Here is a 26,321-nt window from a genome sequence, read left to right as displayed (position 1 = left end):
GAGACCAGAATCTCGAACTTCCATTCACTCGAAATTGTGAATGGGAGCCTTAGGTTTAAAAAAAGAAAAAGTTAACTTACCTTATTGCAGGGGGCCAGGTCCCCTGTACCCTAGCAGTTTAAATGTGAATGTTCCATGACCGCACTATAGTGGAGGAATGTAACATCTTCCGTTTTGCACTTAAGCATATAGCACGGAATGGGAGAGCTCCCTTTCCTTCACTTTAGTGCGATCTCGGAGTAGGTATATTTAAATACGGGGGTGTGGGGGGTGCAGGGAGGTGAAGCCCCCCTGTGAAAACATTTGAAAGGTGTTACTTTTTTTTTTGTCCCTTTCATATGTTCGAGTTTCTCTAAATTCGAAATTCTGGTTTCAAGTTTATGACTTTCGAGTTTAGAGAAATTCGATCATATGAAGGGGAAACGTGTATATATATATATATATATATATATATATATATATATATATATATATATATATATATATATATATATATATATATATATATATATATATATATATATATATTTTAAGCCATTATACAAATTTTTCTTAATTACATTTCAGCATATGCAATATGTAGCTGATAAAATGCAAGCATACCGTCTCAAGTTCAGTAATCCTCTGTGCAGATGCATCCCAAAGTAATAGCCTCTTTTCTGTATTCTCCACATAAATAACTCCTCACCTTCTGTTTCCTTAACTACATGGTTGCCTTTTTATGGTGTTGATTCAGGGCTGTCAACATGGTGAATATGCAAATGAGGTGTGAACTCATTAGAATTGCTGAATCCCAAATAGTTGACTCCATGTATCAGATATGAATATAGTGCAGGCAACTGTGAATGATTACTGGTAGGAAAAAGGAAAACACAACAGCAGTATGGACTGCCTTACATTCATTGGGTGAGTCAGGTTAGACTTACAAAGTGTTAGTTATAATTTTGTTGTTGTTGGTCTTTTCAGCTTTTCCTGGTTAGGGATCGCCACAGCGGAACTCTGGTCTGCTAATGATTGGCAGTAGATTTTTATGGTGCCAAGTTGCCAGCCTGACACCAAACCTTCAATGAAGGCACGCCCATTCACACGTCTTTCGAACACCACTCGACCGTGGGGAGGATATGCAGACTCCACACAGAAGGCACTCTAGCCAAGAATCGAACAGGAGAACCTCTTGCTGTGAGGCAACAATGCTACTGCTGCACCACCGTGACTGTGTTAGTTAGTTATAATTTTGTCAAGGTTGGAAATGTAAGTAAGCAGCACAAACTTCACAGGTTCTCATCATTAACATCCAACCTCCCCTTCCTTTGTTGGCAATTACATACTATATTATTGCCATTTAATATCCTCACTCATTTTAAAGACAATGTTATAGAATGGCTTACAGTGTGGAAATCTTGGATTACTGGTCACGTAAGAGAAGAATGAGCAACAAACACAGAGAGGCAAGACAGAGCTGCATATTTGCGAATAATACTCATAACTGGTTGCATGATCACGTAGTGCAATACATCCAAAAATAAGTATACAAATAACAGTTGTATGGTTTCATATTACTGTAGATGATGTTGCTGTTTTTTGTATGCAGAACGATTTTGGTTTTGTGCTGCAAAGCTGTTTGTGTGGTGAAGAGGGGTAAGACACCCTTATAGTGTTCTAAAGGTTCATTGGAGTGAGAGTTCAAATCCATACCTATCCAGAAATATGTCACGTGTACTACCATTTTGTAGTGCATGCCATAGGTTTCTTTTTCTCATTTCAACTACTTTTCCTTTTTTCTTTTTTCCCCTTTTTCTTCTTTTTTTTTTTGGAGGGGGGCATTGTTTGCGCTATGCATGGCTTAGTGCAAATAACAGGAAATAGAGAAAATAAATGTCAGGTTTGGCTGTGCTTTCCTCATTTGTGTGAAGCATGGAGGTGCAGATGCACAAACTGGACTAGTTGCCCACCCAGGAATGAGACAGAGCACCTGCAGGACATCTGCAAACAGGGCATCTGTAAAAGTGCAAAGGTTGAAAACAATGCTTTGTTGCAATTTCTGTATTTCATCGTGTAACTCCACTTAATGACATTGCATGGGGGTTAGCAAGGTTCCCCAGAAGCTGCAGCCATTAAACACCTGCAGACAGGACTCAGACAGCCAGTACCTGAAACCAGACATGTACAATTAATTCTGTTGAGCACATTGCATACCAGCTAAGCAATGGTGCATAGTGGTTAACACAAAGACCTTAAGAATGATTAGGAAATTAGGGAATGTCATGTAAACAGTCCTGTGGCAGCAGTTGTAAGTGTAGGGCTGGAGTACAGATAGCTGTAAGTTTTAGTACAGGAAGTGTAACCTTTTTTACTGTTGTGACAGTGCAGTTTATAGCAATAAACTGAAAAATAACCAAGTGTTATTTCAACATTCTTGTGGCAACAGGTTTAAGTGTAGGAATGCCATACACATGGTCCTGGGTTTTCATACAGGAAATTCCATACACTTTTACTGCTGTTCCACTTCCCATTATATTCACTCTCACTTATAACACGTTAGATAGTGGAGCTGATATGCATTATATGCATGAGGGATGAGACACCTTTACTGCGTTTTCATATGTATGACTGTAGATATACTGTCTACTATAGTTATGTAAGTATAATTCTGCTATCTGGACATGCATGGCCTTCACAATTACCTAAGACACATACACAACTGGCTCTATATCCAATGACCTTGTTAGGTCACACACATACATGTGTAACAGCTTAAACTGTCACCTGCATTTATGTTTGATTCCTGAATACAGCTTAGCAGCATTTCTTCTGTGGCAAAGATGGAAAATCAACCTTATGGAAGAAAATATTTTGCCCTTACACCTAAGTTTGAATCCCACATTGTAGCAATCAATTTTCCTTAGTGTATAAAGACAAAAAATTTGTCAGGTCATTATATTTATGTCCCCAGTGCATGTCTACAAACTTAACTCACATAACAGTAACCTTCCAATTTCCAATATATATCTTCAGGCTACATCATTAGACACCATCAAACTGAGGCCAAATATCAGATTAACTTCCAGTTTAATTCCTCCCTGTTTTGTACTGCTGCACTTCGCTTAACATTGCGCTAACACTTTTGGCATCTTTGCTCAGGTTTGCGCACTACCAGTAAACATGATAACTAGAATTGGCAGGAAAACATCAACTTCCATTGCTCTAGTTCAGCTGGTAGACATGGCTGGCATTGGAGAGGAAGTTGCCAAGTTTAGGGCACAGACATGGGGTGTCCAGGAGTCTAGGATATTTACTGGACTCCTGCTAAAGCAGTATTGCCAAAGGGTCCTGCAGGGGGACTATTCTGGCTTCCAGTACAAGTCTGTGGCTTAGAATAGTTTGGCCCAAGATGGCATCCCATACACTGGTGAGCAATGTAGGCATTATTTCAATGACCTATGCAGAAGAAAAAGGGATACTGTCAATCACTGGTTGCATGAGTTTCAGACTGTGGACATCTCATAGCTGTGTAATATGACAATAAGAGAATACTTGTAAGACTTATAAAGCTAAATATTGGCAAGACTGGTATGCATAATGCTGTTCTGTTCTTTTCTGTTCTTTCCCCAGCTCCCACCATACATGAGTTCAATCAGCAGGCTCATGTTGCTCAACTGGAGAGCCTGAGGGAAGCAAGTGGTACGTATGCAGCAGAAGAGAAGTGTTATTGTGGCTTTAAAAGTTAAAAATAGCTTTTTTGGTCTTTTATACGGTTGTATCAAATTGAACATGCATATCCCAACTGTAAAAGCAAGAACGTATGCATTTGTCTGTAGCACAAACCAGTTGTAGGAGTGTTATATTAGACCTTAGTCATAGGTTGTGGTTTCAAATATCACAATTCACAGCTATATAATACTGTTATTTTTTCAATAATATTTACAATAAATTAAAAACTCTGTACCAGTAGCAAAAATGCCCTGCTGTAAACTGTAATCTGTATAACTGGAACATGCACATGTGCAATATATGCACATTTCAAGGATTACTTTCAGTAGTCTGTAGTATAGTGTGCACCTGTTAGTACATATACTTAAATGTAATACTTCAGATGAAAGAGTCATATAATTGTGTTAATGCACTTTATGTACATATGATGGTACTAATTTTATTGCTTTTTTTCTCTCACCCCAACCCTTATCTCTCTTTTTTTATATTGTATTATGTGTTGTCAAAATGTCAACATGTCATCCATGAGTACCACATCAATAAATGCTACACAGCACAAGGAAGTAGGCCAGGCCCAGTGGCTCAGCCTACCCCCACTCCACTAGCTCCAGCACAGATGCCCAGCATATCTGTGTGAGCTAACCTAGCAGCACTGCCTCTGTTGACTCTGCACTACCTGTGCCCTCAGGTAATACTGCCCCAGAAGCTGGTGTAGTGGTACCCTCTGTGGGCAGTGGCAGAAGTGGTGATTTTATCACCTGCAGTGAATTGCCAGGTATGGTACATAGGGTTGTGCTCTGCACCACTGATATACACCTATGTCAGGTGGAGAGGCTGCTCTCCCTCCTGGTCCATAGGAGGAGGAGAGGTCAAGCACTCCAGTCACCAGCAGAATAAGGGGACAGTGATGACAGTCTAGTGGATAAGGACTCAATTTTCACTGTCTCCAAGCTTGATGTCCATGACCCCGCATTGTCCCTTCCCTCACCTCAATCATGGTATCCCCTAACCCAGGGGTCTGCAACCTTCACTATCAAAAGAGCCATTTTTGGCCTCTCTCCATAAAGTTCATTAGGAGCCACAAAATCTATATGACCCCTAAAATGAAGATAACACAGCATATAAAGTTTTATATATAGTTATTATACTAAAAGTTTATCAGAGCAATATTTAAAATCTGTCCCTATTTTTGTTCCTTTGTTGGAATTGCTCAATCGCTTTCAGTGTGTGTGTGTGTGTGTGTGTGTGTGTGTGTGTGTGTGTGTGTGTGTGTGTGTGTGTGTGCGTGTGTGCGTGTGTGTGTGTGTGTGTGTGTGTGTGTGTGTGTGTGTGTGTGTGTGTGTGTGTGTGTGTGTGTGTGGAAAATGCATGTTAACAGAAACCATGTTATTCCAGCAAGTTTATAAGAGCAATATTTAAAGTCCATCTTTATTTTTGTTCTTTTAATCCCCTTTATTTGTGGCTCTTTCCAGATTTCTTGTGGTAAGATTTTGAGAGGTATGGGAGGTATGGAAATCTTTCAGGAGATTCTGCTGCTGCCAGGGGATCGCTCAATCAATCTCAGTGTGTGTGTGGAATACATGGCAACAGAAATCATGTTACTCTAGCAAAGTTCTAAGTTTATAAGAGCAGTACTTGAAGTCCATCACTCGATCACTCTGTGTGTGTGTGTGTGTGTGTGTGTGTGTGTGTGTGTGTGTGTGTGTGCATGAGCGTTGTACAGTAGAGTGGCCATTATTTTTCATAGCTACAGGGAGCCACTGTAGAGGGGTGGAAGAGCCACATGTGGCTCCAGAGCTGCAGGTTGCAGACCCCTACCTTAACCATTTGTTAATGGTTAACCATCACTACCCCTGTCTCTTGTCTTGTTTGTCTAATTTGTTTGCGTTTGCTTTCTCATTTACCCAACTTACCTGACCTAGACATACCTATGTCACTTACCCAGTAATAAGAAAAAAGAAATCCTGGAATGTTAAATCTGGAATAAATAGGTAATAAATAACAGGTAAACCAAAAGTAAATATTCCAGAACTTCAGAGAGATAGAGAAAGAGAAAAAATAACTTTTTATTCGCAAGTACATCTCCAAAGAGACTTTCACAGATAAAACTATTTCTTCAGGCTTGTAAAACAGATGACTTAAAGAAATCAACAGTCTTTTATATAAGCATCTATTAAAATGTAATTAGCCAATTATTCAATTAATTCAGTAAACATATTCCTTTAAAGTACCAACATCAAGTGCAGTCCTAACAAGAATTTAGTACCAACATCAAGTGCAACCCTAGCAACAATTTTTAAACCAACATGAAAATGAAAATTGCATATAAATTATCTTATACATTTCTGGAGAATCTTCAGCTCTGGTTTCAAAGTAAATATTTCATTTCAGCCTGGGGGGTTAAAGGACCTAAATCGTAAAATCCACATATTTCCATGTCTCTCTGTTAAGTTAATAATGTCACCTCCTCTAATATACTCATAAATATTTTCCAAAATTAAAAACTTGAACTTATGTGTATTGTCAGTGTCACACATGTTTATACAATGGATTTGTCTCTAAACCGCTCCTAATTTCTGACATATGGCTTCAAATCCTGTCTTTTAATCTCTGGTTCATTTTCCCTATATAAAATGAAGGACATTTCATACATCTAGCTATATATATTAAGTGTTTAGTATTACAATCTCCATATGCCTGGACATAAAAACTTCTGTTGTTTAGTGGATGTTAAAAATTCTTCTCAATGTATATGTACTGGCAAAATTTACAGCTGTTACCCTTATAAGTACCCACCTTTCTACTTTTTTGTATGCACCTCAGTTCCATAGTTTTTATTTATTCTTTATAACATAATCTATTCTTTAGTGTTATGTTCCTCTTATAACTAAATAGTGCGTTATTCAAAATAACCCCTTTTAATTATGGTACTTGTGTTAAAATCAGTCAATATTTTTTGACAATATGTATAATGTTTTTAGAATTCATCTAGCTTCATTCCTATGTGTACCTTTATTCTTATTAATTCTACCTTTATCTGAAAAAAATAGGTGGATGCAAAGTATTTCTTTGGTTCATATTACATTTGATATTTTTAACATTTTTAATTTTATCCATATGATAACCCCTGTCAGTAAATTCTCAGACTACCACTTATCAAAAATGAAATTAGGGTACATAATGCCTCCCATAAGATACATGCATTTTTTAACTTCCTTTTTATATATAAAGTTGTATGTAGAAATCCTTTATTTAGTGTAATATCTATAAAATCTATACTTGTGTATTGCACATTTTTTTAACTTTAAAAAAGAGGTTGTAGTGTGGAGATAATCTATAAAGTCATTTAATAGGGTTGGGGGGGTGGCCTAATAGTTAAGGTGTTTGCCTTACAAACACAAGGTGCAGGGTTTGAGTCTCACAAGGGATAATTGGCTAGGCTTAAAATGGCTCGCAAGGGCAGTTAGCCTAGTACTAATCTATGAAGTATGAAATCACATAGCAAACCCTCTCATATAAAAAAGGTCATCTACAAACCTTTAATAAAAAAAAAAAACGCATAGTCATAATACTTATTATTGGTTTCTGACAAAATTGTTTGTGTCTCTCAGGAGTTCATAACAAGATTTGCAAAAGCATTCACATCAGGAGTGCCCGTGGCAACTCCTGTAGCTTGTTTATAATAATTATCTTGAAATAAAAAAAATATTCTCCAGAACAATACTAAGTAACTCACAAAATAAATTAGTATCAATATTCATTTTATTGGCCTGAATAAAAACACGTTTAATTATTTGTATGCTAGTATCATTTGGTGTACACATAAAAAGAGAATCTACATCAAGATTTACTAAATAAGTTAAAACATTGTGTTCTCTTGTCCATTCATATAATTGTTCCAGGAAATGGGAACTGTCCTTGATAATTGTGGAGGTACATAACACTTTTTTTAACTTGTATTCAAGAAACTTGGATATAGGCTCTGCAGCCCATCCCCTTGCCAAAACAAAGGGCAGAAGGAGTGTGTTAACAGTGCTTTTATGTATCTTGGGGGTACCATATATAATAGGAACAATAGGTTTTCAACTAAAAATAGTTAAAAAGCTCATTATTATTATTATTTATTATTATTTTACGTTTGTTAGCCGGCGGTGTCTGACTGAGCCGAAAAGGCCCTTTTTCAGCAGAGGCCTGGGGAGAAAAGCTCCGCATAGAAAAATTACAGATACATTTAGATATTTAGACATGATCAGTATACACACAAATTACAATAGACATATTTTTACAGTGGTATGCAGCACATCAAAAGGTTACAGTGGAGAGAACCAATAAGAAAATATTAATTTAAAAATAAAGGTAATTAATAGATTTGTGGTGTACAGCTGAAATTTGGAACATAGGTAGAATACATACATAGTACACAGGTACAGTACATACATTGTACATTAGCCAGTGTTTGTGAGTAAGAGTGAAAACTATTACCAAATACTCTAGGTTTAGTATGTGTACCTTATCTGCTTTCACTAGCCTGGGGAGCAATCATGGCACTGCTAACTTTGCTTGAGATGTTGCCTATCGAGTTTTTTAAAGGAGGCTTTGGACGATGTGTTTTGTATGCTAGTGGGGAGAACTACTATATAGTGTGTTGCCAAAGCTATTGTAGCTGTTGGTGACTTCTAGTAGTAGTTTGCTTGATGATCTAAGAGGCCTTTTGGCTGAGTGATGTACTAGGTTTTTGAGGGCAGGACACTTATTGGGGAGGTAATAGATAGAATGACAGAGGCAGAGCTGATTGTAGGTTAGGAGTTTGGGCAGTTCAAGCCAGTGAAGCTGTCTCAAAGCAGTACAGTGATGAGTTCTATACAAGCAATTTACAGCAAAGTGGGCAATTCTGTTATAGCAGGCTTCCATTTTGCTTAGTTCAGTTTTGTTGAGATTAGTCAGAATGGGAGCTGCATAGAGTAGAGTGGGTAGAAGTTGGGAGTGAGCAATGGTTAATCTTGTGTTGTTGGTAAGAAATGGTTTGATACGATAGAGTGATCCCGGTTTGGCATCTACTTTTTTAATAGTTAAGTTGAGATGACTATCAAATTTTAGGTAGGAGTCTATGGTTATTCCCAATAGCTTAGCCTGTGCCACTGGAGCGATTGGAGTAGCATTTGTAATGTCATTTATAATTCCTTCTTGGTACATCCCCTTAATACGTGAAGTGAGACGTGCACTTATTGCCTTTACTGAACTAACATTAATTTGTGCATATTCCAAGCTATTGAACATGCTTAACATACCCTCTACATAAAAAACTTTGTTTAAAACAACCACCCCTCCTCCGTTACCAGCTGGTTTTACAACTATGTCATTATTATTAATTACTTATTGAATTACTTTATATTCAGCACTATGTAAATTATCAAAACATTTTTATGTTCATTGTTAAAATATAAATATATTTCATTTTCAACTAATTTTTCAAATACTGCAACAGTACTATTAGAGGGTGGTATGAATACACTGCTCTTAAATAATATCTTATTTAAGCTCAGATTGGTTTATTCCCCTTTGGGAAACCAAGCTTGAAGGTTAAGCTTTCGTGTAAACAGTTTTAGTTCCAGTAAAATTTGAGAAATATCATTACTAACTGCTGAAACAAATGTTAATCCTCTACTCAGTACCTTTAGCCCATTCTCTGTTAATTCATAGTCCGATAAATTAAAAACTATGTTAGGTTTAAAAGCACCTTCAGATTCTGTTTTTATTGGTGTTGTGACATTGCTTCTTTTGCAGCCATGCTAACTGTAATGTCACTTTTGCTTTGAAGGTAGTGGATAAGGATTGTCCAATATAAAAAAAACTTTTTCTGAGGGCAAAATATCAATAGGATCCAGCTCTGATATAATGTGAGGGTCTACAATGGTCTGTTGAGTATACTCATATCTATAACTTGCTGAGTAATGCTGTTAGCCTCGGCATTCCATGCAGGAGCTACAGTTTCAGCTGCTTTGAAAGTGACGTCATCAGCTCTAGATGTTGTGCTGCTGCTGTGTTGCTTGGTGGAATTTAATTCAGTGCTGATTTTTCTGATTGGCCTTTCTCTCTGTAGTCCACGAAAAAATCTCCCTTTTTGAAGTCATTCATGTCCCGTTTTAATTTTCTCTTTTTATTTTCAATAAGTTGCAGTTCAAAGTGTTTAATTTTATCCATAGTATCAGTCATTAACAAAGAGTGTATATTATTTTCTATTAATGACACCAACTTGTCATATAACATACTAAGCTCCGTTTGCATTTGTTGTTCAGTGCGACTGAAAAAAAATCATTTAATAGCTTCATATATTGAAATTAATGATTTAGATTCAGAGATTGCCACTGTTTACGCAATGCTGGATATAAATCCCTATACAGGGGCATTTTAAATATATGTAAGCCCCTGGGTACAATGTTTGCTTCTAAATATGTAGTAAAAGTTAATCATTGCCATTGAATTTTGTTAAAAATATACATTTTCTTTTTCAAATGAATAAAAGTTTAGCCTTGATTTGTTGAACAGAGGCTTGTATATCAAGTTGAAGTGTCTTGGTTTCCGCAGTACCTAAAAAATCTTTAAGTAATGGGTTCTCCTTCACTTTAAGTAGATCATAAATGTTCTGAATGGGTCTTCCAAGCATGTTACTTGTGGATGGTATAGTGAACTCTCTCGACATGTTTAATCGAGGAACACAAAAACCCAAATCCAGTAATAAGAAAGAGGAGGTGACTATTAACTTAACAGAGAGACATGAAAATAATTGGATTATACAGTTTAGGTCTTTTAACCCACCAAGTTTAAATGAGATATTTACTTTGAAACCAGAGTTGAACAGTCTTTCAGAAACATATAAGATAATTTATATAAAATTTTTATTTTTATCTTGGTTTAAAAATTATTGTTAGAGTTGCACTTGATGTTTGCACTTTAAAGGAATATGTTTATTGAATTAATTGAATAATTGGCTGATTATATTTTAATAGATGCTTATGTAAGAGATATATTGATTTCTTTAAGTCATCTGTTTTACAAGGGTGAAGAAGCAGTTTTAACTGTAAAAGTTTCTTTGGAGTTGTACTTGTGAATAAACAGTTATTTTATCTCTCTCTCTCTCTCTCTCTGTGGTTCCAGAATATTTACGTTTGGTTTATGTCCCTTACCAGCAGTCCTTTCTACCTGAATTAAAAAACAAATGGTCACCTGTCCCACAAAAAATAATTGTCCCTCGCATAGTTCTCCATTTTGCACACTTCTTCTTGATGCACTTGATTTGGTCCGATTGGCTATACAACATGATTACGTTGTTGTCTCCTCTCTCTCTGGAGGTGACAGTCCAAATTTAGCTAATATTCTGCACATATGATCAGTTTTACTGTTGAAGAAATGGATAGCACATTCCTGTATTGCTTTCCCTTTGTTCTTCCCCCTGCTTGCTCCCCATTTCACCACTTTTGTATCTACACCATTTTAACACGTATAATCTGGTCATAAAATACAATCACACACAACACACATAAGTAGCAGGAAAAGCAATGGATCCCTTCATTTTTTGGCTGTATGTTTGTGCAGAGTTTCACATTGCACAACACTGCCAAACAACAGCGAGCAGCAGTACAATACTGCAGTTATCTCTGAGCAATCTCAATTAACCCTGCTGTGCTATGCCAATGCACAGCAATACATGTACTATAAAGAACTGATGTCATTACAATATCACTGATTATTTAAAAGTATTTAAAAGTCTTATATACACCTGGTTTTAAACCCAGTATCATCTGGGCTCAAAACAAAATGTGTCAATGCATTTACACCTGCTGCCACAGAGTCAGTTAAGCAGCAAGTGTTTTTCATACACTCAGTACTAACTGTCAGACTTTAGCAGGGTGACTCACGTTTGCACACTGCTTAACTATGTGCAAACAGGGAAAGTAAGGGAAATGTGTATCTCACATGAGTAAACACTTTGTCAACCGTGGCGCAAACCAGTTGCTTGCTTTGTTATGGAAAAGTAAATATTAGTATGTATTACTGCTGTTTACTGTCCATTTCCTGTCAATGATATGACATTACATATGGAAACATGACAAACCGAAGACCCTAACAATATGTCACATATTTACAATACAGCCATGTGTTGCCTCCCCTAAACACTGCAACCCTTGTGTATCAGTGATATTTTCACACATATATCACCTACACTACAGACATTAATATCAAATGTTGTGTGATATGCAATGCACATCAATCTGTTAACATGCAGAACTATAACTATTGACCCATAAGCCTAAAAAGCCTTATCTGCAAGGCTAGGGAAGGGATCAGCATGGACCTTATGTACAGGCACATAAGTGATCTTCAACACACTTGACCTGATCCATTTTAGTTTTGCTAAGGGTAGATCTTGCTTATTAAACTCAGTGGACATCTTTGGTAATAACCACAAAGACCTGCATGAGGGATAACAGGACATACTGCTACATTGAATTATTCAAGGCATTTGACATTATCCTCCATTCAGGTATCATAGAGAAACTCTCCCATCTGTGGCTTAACCCATACATTAATAGATGGGTAGTTAACTGGCTCACTGACAGAATACACACTGCCAAAGTTGGGGATTGCACCTCCACCACTAGATAATTACCAGTGGAATACCACAAAGGTCTGTGCTGGAACCTCAACTGTTTGGAAACTATTTCTCTGAAGTCCAGACAAAGGTAGATGGCCTGTTGCTTACCAGGTTTGCAGATGGCTGTCAACTGGATGCAGTCATACAGAGTCATTCAGCCTATGTTAACTTACTACAGAACTGGGCTGACACAGACAAATGATTGGTGACAAACTCATGGACTGAACCTTAAAGCAAAGAATACCTCATTGCCCACTTTGGCAGTGAAGTACCCATGCTAATTATGATATACTTAGCACCTCTCTAAGCTCAAATACAGTGTTGCAAGACATGTTGAAACAATCTACACTTCAATCAGTATGTGTCCATAGTGGTGAGACACACATTCTACATTGTGCAGCTCTTAAATAAGGCCATCACATGCAAGGCCAAGGAGGTCATAGCTTTGCTGCACTCTACCCTTATCAGACTACTAATTGAGTACAATGCTCTGTTCTGTCTGTACCTCAGCAGACACCTGTGGCAACTGGAAAAAACACAGAGGTTTGTGAATGGGAGAATCCTGGACCTCCAAAACATGACAAACATGGAAAGATTAAAAGACCTGTCATTGTACTCAGTATCATGCAGGCTGATGAGAGGTGACCTATGCCTAGCCTACAGCACAGTCTCAGACCCTGCCCTACTGGAAATACTGGGCATCTGCAAATCAAATGGGACAAGAATAACTTGCTCCAGGGATTTCAACCTAGCCTGTGACATAAACAGAACATGCTGGGAAGATATATATCTCCCAGGGATTGCCATAACCCTGTAATAGGCTTCCACTGCACGTGAAGCAGTGCTCCTCAATGACTCTATTAAAGTACAAACTTGTTAACTCGATGGGTGATTTTAAATTCACCCCTGGGGTGGCACCTATGTCCCTTGTGGTCAACGACTCTCAGTGCTGATCACAAAATCACTCTGCTAACAATGACCATCTTGCTATGCTCAATAAGGGTACTTGTGCTTTTACATGGCAAGGCTTGTAAATGCCCTAGTGCCATTAGGCTAGTAACCTTCTATGAATCTATGAAGCTATGAACTAATGCAGTCCTCACAACATCTTCTCTCTAACATACCCTGCTGATATCATCCACTATAAGTTGACCTGCAGTCTTGTAAAAGTCAGATGTGCCATGGAGTTTGCATAAAGTACTGAGTTCTGTAGTCTCTGTACTTAGGTAGGGGTTCTGTTCTTGCTGCAGTCAGCTGTGTTTTTGTGTGCCTAGCCCAAAGAACAGAAGTATGAATCCTGCAGTTACCACTCCGCTTCTATATTACCTTATTGAACGTTTAGGTTAGTGAAGACCTAAACGTCGATCTGGTAATATCAAAAAATTAAAACAGCAAATGGCTGATTTAATGTAGGGAATGAATTCCCTCAGCCACAAAAAAAAAAAAAAATTTAAGCTGAAAAAAAAATTAAACCAAAATGAAAGGGAGGACTTCACCCCACACACCCCCTAATGTGGGGGGGGGGGCTGTGCCCTTACCCCCCCAACTAAATATACCAACTCCAAGATCGCTCTACAGTGGGGAAGGGGCAAAATCTGCATAATGGCCAAGGGAATTCTTTCCTTGCATTAAATCGGACATTCACTTTTTTTGCTTTCACTATTACCAGATTGACGTTAAGGTATTTGCTAACCTAAACTTTTGATCAGGTAATAGGAACCCACCACTTCAGTCCCATCGACTGACAGTGTTTTCATACTTGCATATGCTGCCACATCCATTTCATGCATGCCTTCCAACATCTTCTCTCCAACATGACCTGTTGCTGTCATCCACTTTAAGTTGACCTGCAGTCTTGTAAAATACTAAGGTACATAGTCTTTGTACTTAGGTAGGGTTCATAGGTTCATAGGTAGGTACTAGGCTATTGGCCCTAGGGCCTATACAAGCCTAGCCAAAAATGTACCCTGGCTTTTGCCACCCAAGAAAATTATTTTCCTGTGCCCCTGTCAAGCAGAACCACAGAAGTGATCCCCGGGGTGAATTTCCTATTACCCATCCAATCATCAAGATTTTTCTTGAAGAGTGCTAATGAGGAGCTCTATTTGACATAGATAGGTAGTCTGTTCCAGAGTATGGGAAGTCTCTGGGACAGGAATCTATCCCTCCAGCATGTTCTGTTTATTGTGGTGACAAGGTTTGGTCCCTAGAGCGTGTAGCTCGGAGGGTTTGGGATTTCTTTAAGTGGAGCATGTCCAACAGCTCTCAGTTTGACATAGCTTTGTATGTTAGGCAGAGATCGCCTCTGAGTAGGCGATATGTGATGGAGTTAAGCTGGAGTTTTTTGAGACGGTCTGCGTAAGGCATCTGTTTGAGGCCAGTAATCCTCTTTGTGAGATATTTTTGTGGCCTTTCCAGTTGTTGTAGATGTCTTGTGAGGTACATACCAAAAGGGGTGTTGTACTCTATAATGGGTCTAATGAGTGATGAGTAGAGAGGAACAATGGCCTCTTTTTTTCTGGATGAGAAACCTTTTGTGATGAGGTGTGCCACTTAGAAGGATTTCCTGACCACTTTGGTGATGTGATTATCAAAGGAGAGACTACTGTCCACCTGTGTCCCAAGGTCTCTTATCACACTTTTGGTGTTAAGTAGACTACCGCCTATGTGGTAGTTCATGGGTACAGAATTTTTACCAAAGGGCATGACAATGCACTTTTTGGCATTGAGCTTGAGACCATGTCTTTGACACCAGGCATCTGTCTCAGTGAGGCCCTTTTGTAGGATGTCCACATTGTTAGGAGTTTCAATTATGGCTCCTAGTTTGCAGTCATCTGCGAATTTAGTTAGCCAAAGACCTTCTGTGTTAGCCTGTACTTCAGCGAAGTAGATACCAAACAGGAGAGGACTCAGGACTGAAACCTGTGGTACACCACTTGTCACTGGTCTGAAGTCTGATTTGGAGTCTGCTACTTTTACAGTGTGGGTTCTTTCAGTAAGCCAGTTGGCAACCCATCTTGTGACATAGGGATTTATACCTAGTTTAGTGAGTTTATCTATAATTCCAGAGTGGGGGATGGTGTTGAATGCCTTGGCAAGATCTAGATAGGCTGTGTGAACCACCTTACCCTCATCTATGGCTTTGGTGACTACTTCAAAGAAGTCTTTCAGGTTTAGGAGACATGATCTGCCTTTTACAAACCCAAACTGTGTGGGGTCCAGGGTTTGGAGATCTCCAATGTCTTTGTTTATGAGATCCATGATGATACGTTCCATGGCCTTGCAGATGAGGCTCGTCAGGCTAATGGGGCGGTAGTTCCCAGGGTCTGTTGTGGCCCCCCTTTGTGGAGTGGGATAACTGTCGCAATGCGCCATTCAATGGGCACAAAGCCTGAGGTGAGGCTATGATTGAACATGGTACTTAGGTGGGGTGCCAGTTCATTCTGTAGTTCATGTAGAAGGCAGCCTGGGATGTTGTCAGGTCCCATGGATGCTGTGTTCTTGGCTTTGGAGAGTGAAGTTTTTACCTGTGCAGCCGAGATTACAGGAACTTTGCATTCTTCCGGTATAAAGATGGGCCCTTTAGGGAGTAAGAGGGGCATAAAGTTAGCACTGAACCTATCTGCCAGGATGTTGGCAATATCAGTTGGTTCTGTATATTTAGTGTCATTGTGCTGTAACTCAGAGCAGATCTGAGTGTTGCCATTGAGAGTTTTGACATAGCTATAGAATGCTTTGTGGTTGTCTTTAGAATCAGTGGCAATTTTGTTTTCATAACTAGCTTTGGAGGATTTTATGAGGGATCTCAGCTTCTTACTGAGGCTGACGAGGGAGTTCCTCCAATCATGGGATTTTACTCTTTTTTGCAACAGTTTCTTTCTTCTGTTGTAGAGTTTGTTTATGGCAGAAGACCACCAGATTGGCTTCCTTTTTTGGAGGATAGCATCTTGGTTCTATTAGGGATAGCACGATCCATGCACTCATGTAAGTGCTTATAAAGTGCATTTGTGTAGGATTCAGCAGTCGTACCTCTATTGTGCATCTGCATGGGTATCATGAAGTTTGCCACTTCTCTCTTAAGAAGCGTGAAGTTGGCTTTGGAGAAATTTTTTATGGTTGTTTTCCTAATGGGGTGTGGGAACGGGATGTGGTTGTCTAGGGTGATTAGCTTGTGGTTAGATCTGACCAACGAGGAGCTGACCTCTGGTGTGGAACACTGGTCGCCCATGTTGGTGATGACCAGATCTAGGATATTTCTGCCTCTGGTGGGGGTGTGGATAAGTTGATCCAAAGCGTTGTAATTGATGATTTCCAGAAAACGTTGAGCAAAAGAGTTGGTACACGAGTAGTTTTCCCAGTTAATGGTAGGGTAGTTGAAATCACCCATTATTAGAGTGTTGGGTTGTACCTTAATATTTTCCAGTGTATCAAGAAAAGAGGAGTGGGAATCCTGGGGCATGGTGGGGGGTCTGTAGCAAGCTACAATCTGGATTGTGGTTTTGCCAAGAGTTAGTTGAACTTGGATAATCTCGGATGCATTATGCTGAGCAACTAGCTTGGAGGTGTGGATATCCTTAATGAATATGGACTTGCCTCCACCTTTAGTGTTTTGGTCCGGGTTTGGTGGCCGAAAGGTGTGGTATGAATTATAGCCTGGTAATGCAGGGGTGCTCTCTGGAGCTTTGAACCAGGTCTCTGTCATTGCACAGATGTCATTGTTCTCCATTTTAAGGAGTGCCTCGAGTGAGTGCATTTTGAGGTTTAGACTTCTAGCATTGAGTAGCATTACCCTCAGATTTTTCTTGCTTGTACCTGTTACAGTGGTGAATTTGTCATTTGAACCTTGCCTAAAAAAGTCACTATAGGGGTGGCAAGAGCCTTTGCCAGTATCCGGAATCCCAAGGGCGACAGGTGCAGGCCATCTCTGGCAAAGCAGCGTGGTCTGTCGATCATGTCATCCCAGGCAGACAGATACTGGATTCCCTTAGAATGACACCAGAAGCTTAGCCAACTGTTAAAGTCAATCATTTTGTCCTTGTACTGTGGTGTCATTCCGGGTGATGGCAGGATGCTACTCAGGGCTAGGGTCATACAGGCCTGGGCTACAAGATCAGAGAGCTCCTCCATGTCTCTTTTTATGTTCTTACTGCAGTCAAGTGTGTGTGTGTGTGTGTGTGTGTGTGTGTGTGTGTGTGTGTGTGTGTGTGTGTGTGTGCATGTGCATGCGTGTGTGTGTGTGTGTGTGTGTGTGTGTGTGTGTGTGTGTGTGTGTGTGTGTGTGTGTGTGTGTGTCTAGTCTGGAGAGCAGAAGTGTGCAGTCTACAGTTACTGCTCTAATCTCATTAAGTGACAGTACTTGCACATGCCTACACATCCATTTAATGCATGCCTCCCAACATCTCTCCATGTCCTGCTGGTGTCATCCTCTATAAATTGACCTGCAGTCTTGTAAAAGTCAGACTTGTGCATTGACATTTATGTAAAGTACTGAGTTCTGTAGTCTATGAACTTAGGTAGGAGTTCTTTTCTCACTGCAGTCAACTGGGGGGGTGTCTAGCTCAAAGATCAGAAGTGTATATCCTACAGTTTCCACTCCAATCCCATGGTTTAATAGTGTTTTGACACTTGCACATGCTTGCACATCCATTTCATGCAGGCCTCACAACATCTTCTCTCCAACATGCCCTGCTGATGTTATCCACTATATGTTGACCTGCAGTCTTGTAAAAGTCAGACTTGTGCTGTAACCCTTGTGTAAAGTACTGAATTCTGTAATCTGTCTACTTAGATAGGTAGAGTTCTATTCTCACTTCTATTCTCACTGCAGTCAATTGGGGGGTGTTGTGCTGTTACTTGACATCACAGAGAGTCTTTTATAGCAGCATGTGGGACACTATTACCATATTATTCTCACCAGATACAGCTATAAAGTGTTGTCTGAGACCCTCCACGTCAGACTTGGGCTGTGGAACTTACCTAAAATACAGAGTTCTGTAGTTTGTGTACTTAGATAGGTAGGGGTTCTATTGTCACTGCAATCAAGTTTGTGTGTGTGTGTGTGTGTGTGTGTGTGTGTGTGTGTGTGTGTGTGTGTGTGTGTGTGTGTGCGTACATGTGTGTGTGTGTGTGTGTGTGTGTGTGTGTGTGTGTGTGTGTGTGTGTGTTTGGTTTTGTGCTCTTACTTGACATTATAGAAAGCCTTTTACAACAGCATGTGGGACACTGTTATTACCATATTCTCCTCATCAGACACTGATGATTTACATATCTGATTTGTGAATGCCCACTGTTCCCACCAGATCAGGGTCAGAGACTGGCCTGGAAGCCAGGCAGAAGTCAACTCATTCTATATGATCCAGATTACAATGACATGACTTTCAGTTTATCTACATACATCATGACATGGTTTGTAGGCCCTTTGTTTTCTTTGTGAAAAACACCTGTGGTCTCTCCAGTTGCTGCACATGTCTGGTGAGATACATGCATAAGAGAGCATTATATTTTATTAGTGTTCTGATGAGGTTCGAATAAGGTGCTGTAATATGATCCGCAAATCTGAGTACTATGGCATGACTTATGATGTGCACAATATAGGCTTTCAGTAACAGTATGGACACTTGGTAGCTGAAATTCAGATTGCTGTCTACTTGTCATCCCAGTACTTGCATGACTGGATTTTAGCATAACATGACTTTTGTCAATGCTGTAATTAGCAGGGAATTCCACTTTGCAGAAGGACAAAATAAAGACACATGTTTGCATTTATTTGTAGATGGTGTGGCTTTGTCAACATTAATTTGTCTGTGTTATCACCTCCTGTAGTATGTTATCATCATAGGTGGATTCAATGATTGCACCCAGTATGTAAGAATCTGCAAACGCATAAGCCAAAGGCAGTATACTTTAGCCTGAACTGTTGAGAAATAGAGTCTAAACAATAAAGGGCAAATGGTGACAGCTCTTCTGGTATAGACTGATTCATCAACTTTCACAGCATGTGTTCTGTCAGTGATCCAATTGTTTATCCATCTAGTGACATTAGGGTTAATCCCCAGCTGGGCGAGTTTCTCAATGATACTTGTGTGAGGGGACTGTGTCCAAATCCTAGGCCAGATCAAGATAGCCAGTATGCACTGCCTTACCTCTTCCAGATCTATCACACAGAATCAGTGGGCTCTGACATCACAGATTGCCTTGTGTGACTCAGCACATACATCTTCCTGACATGGTTGAATACACACTTCAACACACTCTCCACACAGACAATGTTTCTGTAGAATAGTGAACATCAACATGCATCCATGTCAGTTGAGGGGACAGCAACCGATGCATGTATGTATAGACACATCCTGACTCTCCTCGTATGTGAGGTAGACCAACATGGCATCATGGACCGTTTAGTAAATGGAGACTTCTAATATCCCGGCTGTGTACAACAGACCTGTGTGAGTTGTTAATGCTACATCATGTCTGTTACATCTCTTAGATATCCGCAAAGAGGTCATCAAGGACATGCATGATGACAACAGTATCATCCTTTTGAACTTGACAAGCCCAAGGCATTTGACATAAATCCATATTGAGATATTCAATAAACACTGTCAGATGTGGTTATAAACACCTATATCACCAAGTGGGGAGACCACTGTATCACATTCATAGCATGTAAATATGTTGAAATGAGTGAAGGGTACTATATCTCAGGTCCAGTGATCAGGTCTGTACATCAGGGCTGTCTGCTCTTCCCTTTCCTGTCCATTATTTAAGTCACAGACATCAGAAATGACATAGCTATCCTGTGTCCAAATAGCTGTCTGAAGAACAATCATTGACTCCAAATATGATACAAGTATAATACAGACAGTATCAGCACACACCAAAGATTGCTGCCATAGCCATGACAACACCTGCATTGACACAAAAAGATGGTGATATTTGTTACATCAGGAAAACAAACACACAATCCAAGCATAATGTAGACTTCATACCCTATAATCAGACAAATAGGTATGTGACCTGTGTCCTGGGGTAGATGGCATGAGGAACATCCACCAGCATGTGACCACAGTGCTGACTAATTCCTTCTATGTAACACAAACATGTTGTATGTGAAGGGCATCCACATCACAGGCCATAACACCTCCATAGTTCGCAGCCTTCATCACACCAGTAATGGAGTACAATGCACCCTTCTTCAAGTAGATCACTACACATCTTCCAGTGATGTATAACTAAAGTGTACCACCCTTACCACACTGAGCTGTCACACATCTCATTAGATATACCTAGGTATCGTTTTTGTGGCATAAACATTGCTGTCTCATGGTGTGGAAACCCCATCAAGGTGTTACACCAGATGCATGTGTGATACCTGTTACAATGATACGGTGATACGGTGATGAACATAGTACATACATAGCTGTTTGACAACATTAATAGCATGGGTAACATTTGTGACAGTGTGGATTGTGCCATGTATAGATATATATATATATATATATATATATATATATATATATATATATATATATATATATATATATATATATATAAATATATATATACATATATATATAGATATGTCATGCACACCAGTCAACTAGCCCGTATTGATCATAACGTCACATACAGGTATAGCAGTGTTCATCCTAGCACCTCCAGCAGATATTACAGTGTCAGGATGTGATTATATGCATAGAGTGCAGACAGGTCATAATAGTTGTACAACTGTGTTTGTGCAGAACCATCTCTGATCACTCCAAACCACATATGTTATGTCAGAGATGTGGAATTACTGGTAGTATTATTCTGATATTGTCCATGACTGTGAGTGTTTCTTCTACTGTTGTCCATGAGCCTTTACCTGTGTCCTACTTGCAGTAGACCTCCGCTGAGATTACACTCATATTCAGACAAATCAGTTTGCACAGTTTCACAATATGCACCATACTCCAGTTGTATATAACATCCCTGATAGATGCTGTCTGCATTGTTCATGTAAGAAGGCTTATCTCTCACAGACATAATGGGAACTGAATGCAAACAGGCTAGATGCTTGCTGTGAGGCAGTTGTTGTGAAATCATATCTATAGAACATGAAGAATATGTCTTTACGTTCTTGAAGAATGTGACCCGTGTCTTCAAACTTCAATGATAATTTATTAAAGCAATTATTTTATTAGGCTAATAAAAAACTAATTGACCATTAGAAACATATAAAAGATTCACAGTAAACCAGAAAACTGCCTCTTCTAGTTGGAGGGGGTTGAACAGAGGCTGTTCTTGATGATATGTGGTTTCTAGAGTTGTATGATGCATTTCGGATTTATTGTAGATGGGGCCTGAAGAAAGGTAAGGCAACATGCTTTTGTGAAGCTGGAATGAAGGCCTAGTCAATGCCTGCAGCTGTGGACTAAAACATGCAGTCTGATTGCTGAGAGATTGAACCAGTGTGTAGTCAAATTTGTGGAGTTACTTCACAGGACTGAAACCTTGCAAATAAGGTACTGTGTAAATAGTGTCAGTACTTTGTTATTAGTTATGCAAAGCCAAGAGGGCTATTTTATTTATCTATTTATTTATTTTGAATTGGTTAACCAGGGCAGAGCACTGATCCCATTGGACTTATTTCAGTCTCAGCCTGTGGAAAATGCAGTAGTTACATGACATTATATACAAAGTGATTGACAAAAATACAATATATACATATATTATATGCAAAGTGAATATCATTGTTGGTTTGAGGGAATAAAGCCAAAACATAAATGACATTATATACAGAGTGCGTGAAAAAATACAATGTATGCATGTGTTACACAAAGGGTTGAAATCAGAGTTGTAATGCTAAAATAATCACAATTAAAACAGAGTCAGAGCAAGGTATGTAGATGGAATAAAATAAACATAATAAGCCTGCAGTTTTACTTGTTTGTGTTTCTAGTGTGTTTTAACAGTGTTTAGTGTACATGTACAGATACATATAAGTATGCATATGTGTGTGTGTGTGTGTGTGTGTGTGTGTGTGTGTGTGTGTGTGTGTGTGTGCACATGTGTATGATGTATCTTAAAAGCAAGATATATTTCATCATTCATTTGAGCAAATACAGTACAGAACATTAAGCTATATACTGAGTAATAAAGACATACCTGAGGATTCATTGACAGTGAGTACATATCTTGCAAAAGTGAATATGGTTGGCTGGCTGTGTAGAACATGCAGCACTGGTAACTGGATATGCAACACTGCAAGCTACCCTACACATTGAACAACTTCTGCTTGACCATGCAACAACTGCTAGTGGCCATGTTGTTATAAGGCAGTGCTCACGTACACAATGTAAATAAAAGAATGTACATACAGTATGACAGCAAATAGGGCAACGTGGAATACATAAAAGATAGGGAAAGCCTAAAAATGCAGGTATACAGGAAAGGTTGATACAGCTGTCAATGGCATTCATTGAATTAGTGTACATGTGGGAACTTCACTGACATTGTCATGTACATTGGTAATGAAAAGAGTAATAAATGTTCACAATGCAAAAAAAAAGGGTTTATTTAAGCAGACTTGTAGGTTACACAACTTTATAAATTTACATGCCTTATATCTATCAAAGTACCAATTCAGAGTTAATGTAAAAGCACATAAATAAAACTGTAGACCAATTGAGAACACTAAGGAACACCTTGACATAACTAACCATACAAGTATTGATAGTGGAAACAATAATAGTTGAGGCAGCAGTTGAGATAATTAATACATCCCAAATCCACATGTAGTGCATTTCACAAGGATCTGCAACAAAAACATAATTATCACATTGAAAAGTCAAATTAATAGAAGATTATTGCCACAATGCATTGGTTTATATTTAAAAACTATAACAGATAAGAAAAAATCACTAAGATTGATTAAGACTGAAATGCTGGAAGACATAGGTTATGTGAATCCAGTCCGGTAACATCTGCTGTAAGTGTGTGCATGTGTGTGTGTGTGTGTGTGTGTGTGTGTGTGTGTGTGTGTGTGTGTGTGTGTGTGTCTGTGTGTATGAATGCCAGTGTATGCCCATGTACATGATTAGGTAAAAGATACACCAGTCATGATAGCACCTAGAAGTCATCACAAGTGTGCCTGATGTCAGTATTGGTTAATGACAACTACTGTATGCACTCACTATTTCACTTTATTATAAGTGACTGAAGTGTAAAGCAGTTGTGGCTTATGTAAGTATTGTATTATATGTGTACTTCCTACTGCTTCTACACATGCCCAGTTAACACAGTATGACAAAGGACACCTCTGAAGGCAGTATACTATCATGTCTCCTGAAATGAACATTGTACAATGCATTGTAATACTTGGATCACAACACACAACATACCTCACAGACAGGTGCAAGAGTGCCATCAGTTTATACACAAAGTGTAGAAACTGCTAGAGGTTACATACAGCAGGTGTGCACCAGGCTATAGCAATGTTGTTATTTTCTGCACATCAGTCACTACTTTCATTCACAGTTGTCAGCAGATCCATGTGTTGGTGGCACTGTCTCTGAGCAAAGCAACAGCTGACAATAACTATTCCACAACACTGATTACTTAACATGCTTTATAATAAGCATTATGTACTGGAATGCATCACTATACTGGATGTGCCTATAAGGAATTAAAGCAATGATTGCATGAACATCACCTACCCATATCAGAAAACATAAACTATGATAGCACAAGTTTTATTACACTCTGTGAGCACTATGTATCATGATACACATCAAAATCTGTTGAATACGCCATTCTTGCCCATAACCACTATCTTGTGAACAAAATAATAAAAGGCATACAGCACTGGATTTGAACATATGCACTGTACATCAAGTTCCCTTTGATGAGTGTACTAACTGATGATGCCACACAAGAATTCATATTGCAGTTGTCATACGACAAACACATGAAGGATAACCAGAGCATTGTGCTTGAATGAATATTGCTTACAGTAAAAGGAGTTAAAAAGCTGTTCTTTCTCTCCCCAAATGTAATTTTTTTTTGTAAATCAAATGGTAAATATCAATTTCATTTGGAGAAGCCATTCCTGCCTGTTCACATTTTCTTACATGCTCAGCAGTTACTCCTTGTCAGGCTCAAATACCTGCCTGAGTTCATAGTTCATAGAGCTGCTTACCAACCACTGATGCCACAGAAATAATCACATCTGATGTGTCATAAAGCACACACTTGAAGGGATTACATTAGCAGTGTGTGGAAATGGTTATGCCTTCCCTAACCTGTAGCCTGAGGGCTCAAAAGACATAAGTCATGTTAGTGCTCACACAAGTGTTAGTCAGCCATTTTACCATCTGTTGATTAAGCCAATCCTGCTGGTTATTATTCATCCTACACACTTACATTATCAGATTCATACCCCTGCTTGTTTAGGTTCGCACTCTAGAGAGCTGTGTATTAATTTCATGCATTACAGGAGAAGTCATACTGTGAATGTCACAGAAAAGTCATACTGTAAATGTCACAGAACACACATTTGAAGTGATGACTTCATCATTGTGTGGCTAGGCCGATGTGTGGAGTAAGAGGTGTGAGAGCTCTTTTTGTGTCCAGATGTTTCCACTGAACAGATGTGTACAAATCAGATTGGGGGAGAAAGCCATTCTTATACGTCACTATAGCCAGACACACTCACAGTAGTTAAACATCGCTGGATTTGAACTCCACCCTACCTAAGTCCACACTATAGAGAAGATTACATCAACTGCCAACACCACAGAATTATTCTTACTACAAATGTGAGCTAGAACATATTTAAGGGATGACATTATCACTGTGTTGCAAGGCAGATGTTTGGCTTAAAGGTGAGTGAAAGAGTTGTGGGAGCCCTCTACATATGTAATTACTTTCACTGAGTTGAACTGTATACAACAGATCTGATGTGTAAGCCAATCCTACCTAGCACTAAAGCTATATAAGTTCGTACAAGTTGGTCATTGCTGGATTCAAACAGCTGCCTATCCAACTCCACAGTCTAGAGAACATTGTATCAACTGTTAATGCCTCAATAGTAATCTTACTATAAGTGTTGGTCAGCACAAAGTTGTAGTTCACATGACATATGTTTGGGTGAATGGTTAATTTGTTCTGCAGACAGAACATCAATGCATTGATCACAACTCACTACATACTGTAACAATAATTCCTACATCACATCTTTAATAGAAATTGCTTTGTCATGAATGATTTTTATGTGTTTGCCATGCTAATGTGTATTGAGCAATTACCTGGTGGCTGATACTTATAGATGTCAACCAGTGGAGTACTAGCCTTGCATTCTTGAATGTTGATCTCATGATCATTATATGAAATTCTTGTATTATTTTGGGGATCATTGACAAGACTTTGTGATGTGTGTAAATTGTACAAAGTAACTGGAAGACATTCATGCAAAACATATAACACTGCTCTTATTAATACTATTTAGCATACATGTGTCCAACTGTCCCCCTTCATTGAATACCATTGGAAGGGTAATGTGCTTCAGTGTAAAAATCATTTATATTGTGTAGTAAGTAGATAGGATCTCAGTGAACTAGTCATATCTTGAGCACAATAAACTAATAAACAATACACAAGTGATACAAGCCACTGAGCACAAGGAACTAATAATGCACAAGTACTAATAATGCACAAGTGATACAAGCCGCTGAGCACAAGGAACTAATAATGCACAAGTAATACAAGCCACTGACATAACTTTGGTTATGTCATAATCACTTACTAAAGCTCATTGCTGCCAAGCTCATAAGTTCATAGGTAAGTACTAGTCTAGCTGCCCATGTGGGCCATTTAAAACTTAGCCATTTTTCTTTCCTGTGCTCAAAATAACATGTCCTATTTGTTTATAGATTGGCTTTACCCATCCTGTGGTTGATAATTATATATAACCCTTAAT

This window comes from Protopterus annectens, chromosome 3.part0 (assembly GCF_019279795.1).
Source record: "Protopterus annectens isolate FY-2018-M chromosome 3.part0, PAN1.0, whole genome shotgun sequence".
Lineage (NCBI taxonomy): Eukaryota > Metazoa > Chordata > Ceratodontiformes > Protopteridae > Protopterus > Protopterus annectens.
The sequence above is the reverse complement of the archived record's forward strand: the minus strand, read 5'-3'. Positions refer to the sequence as shown.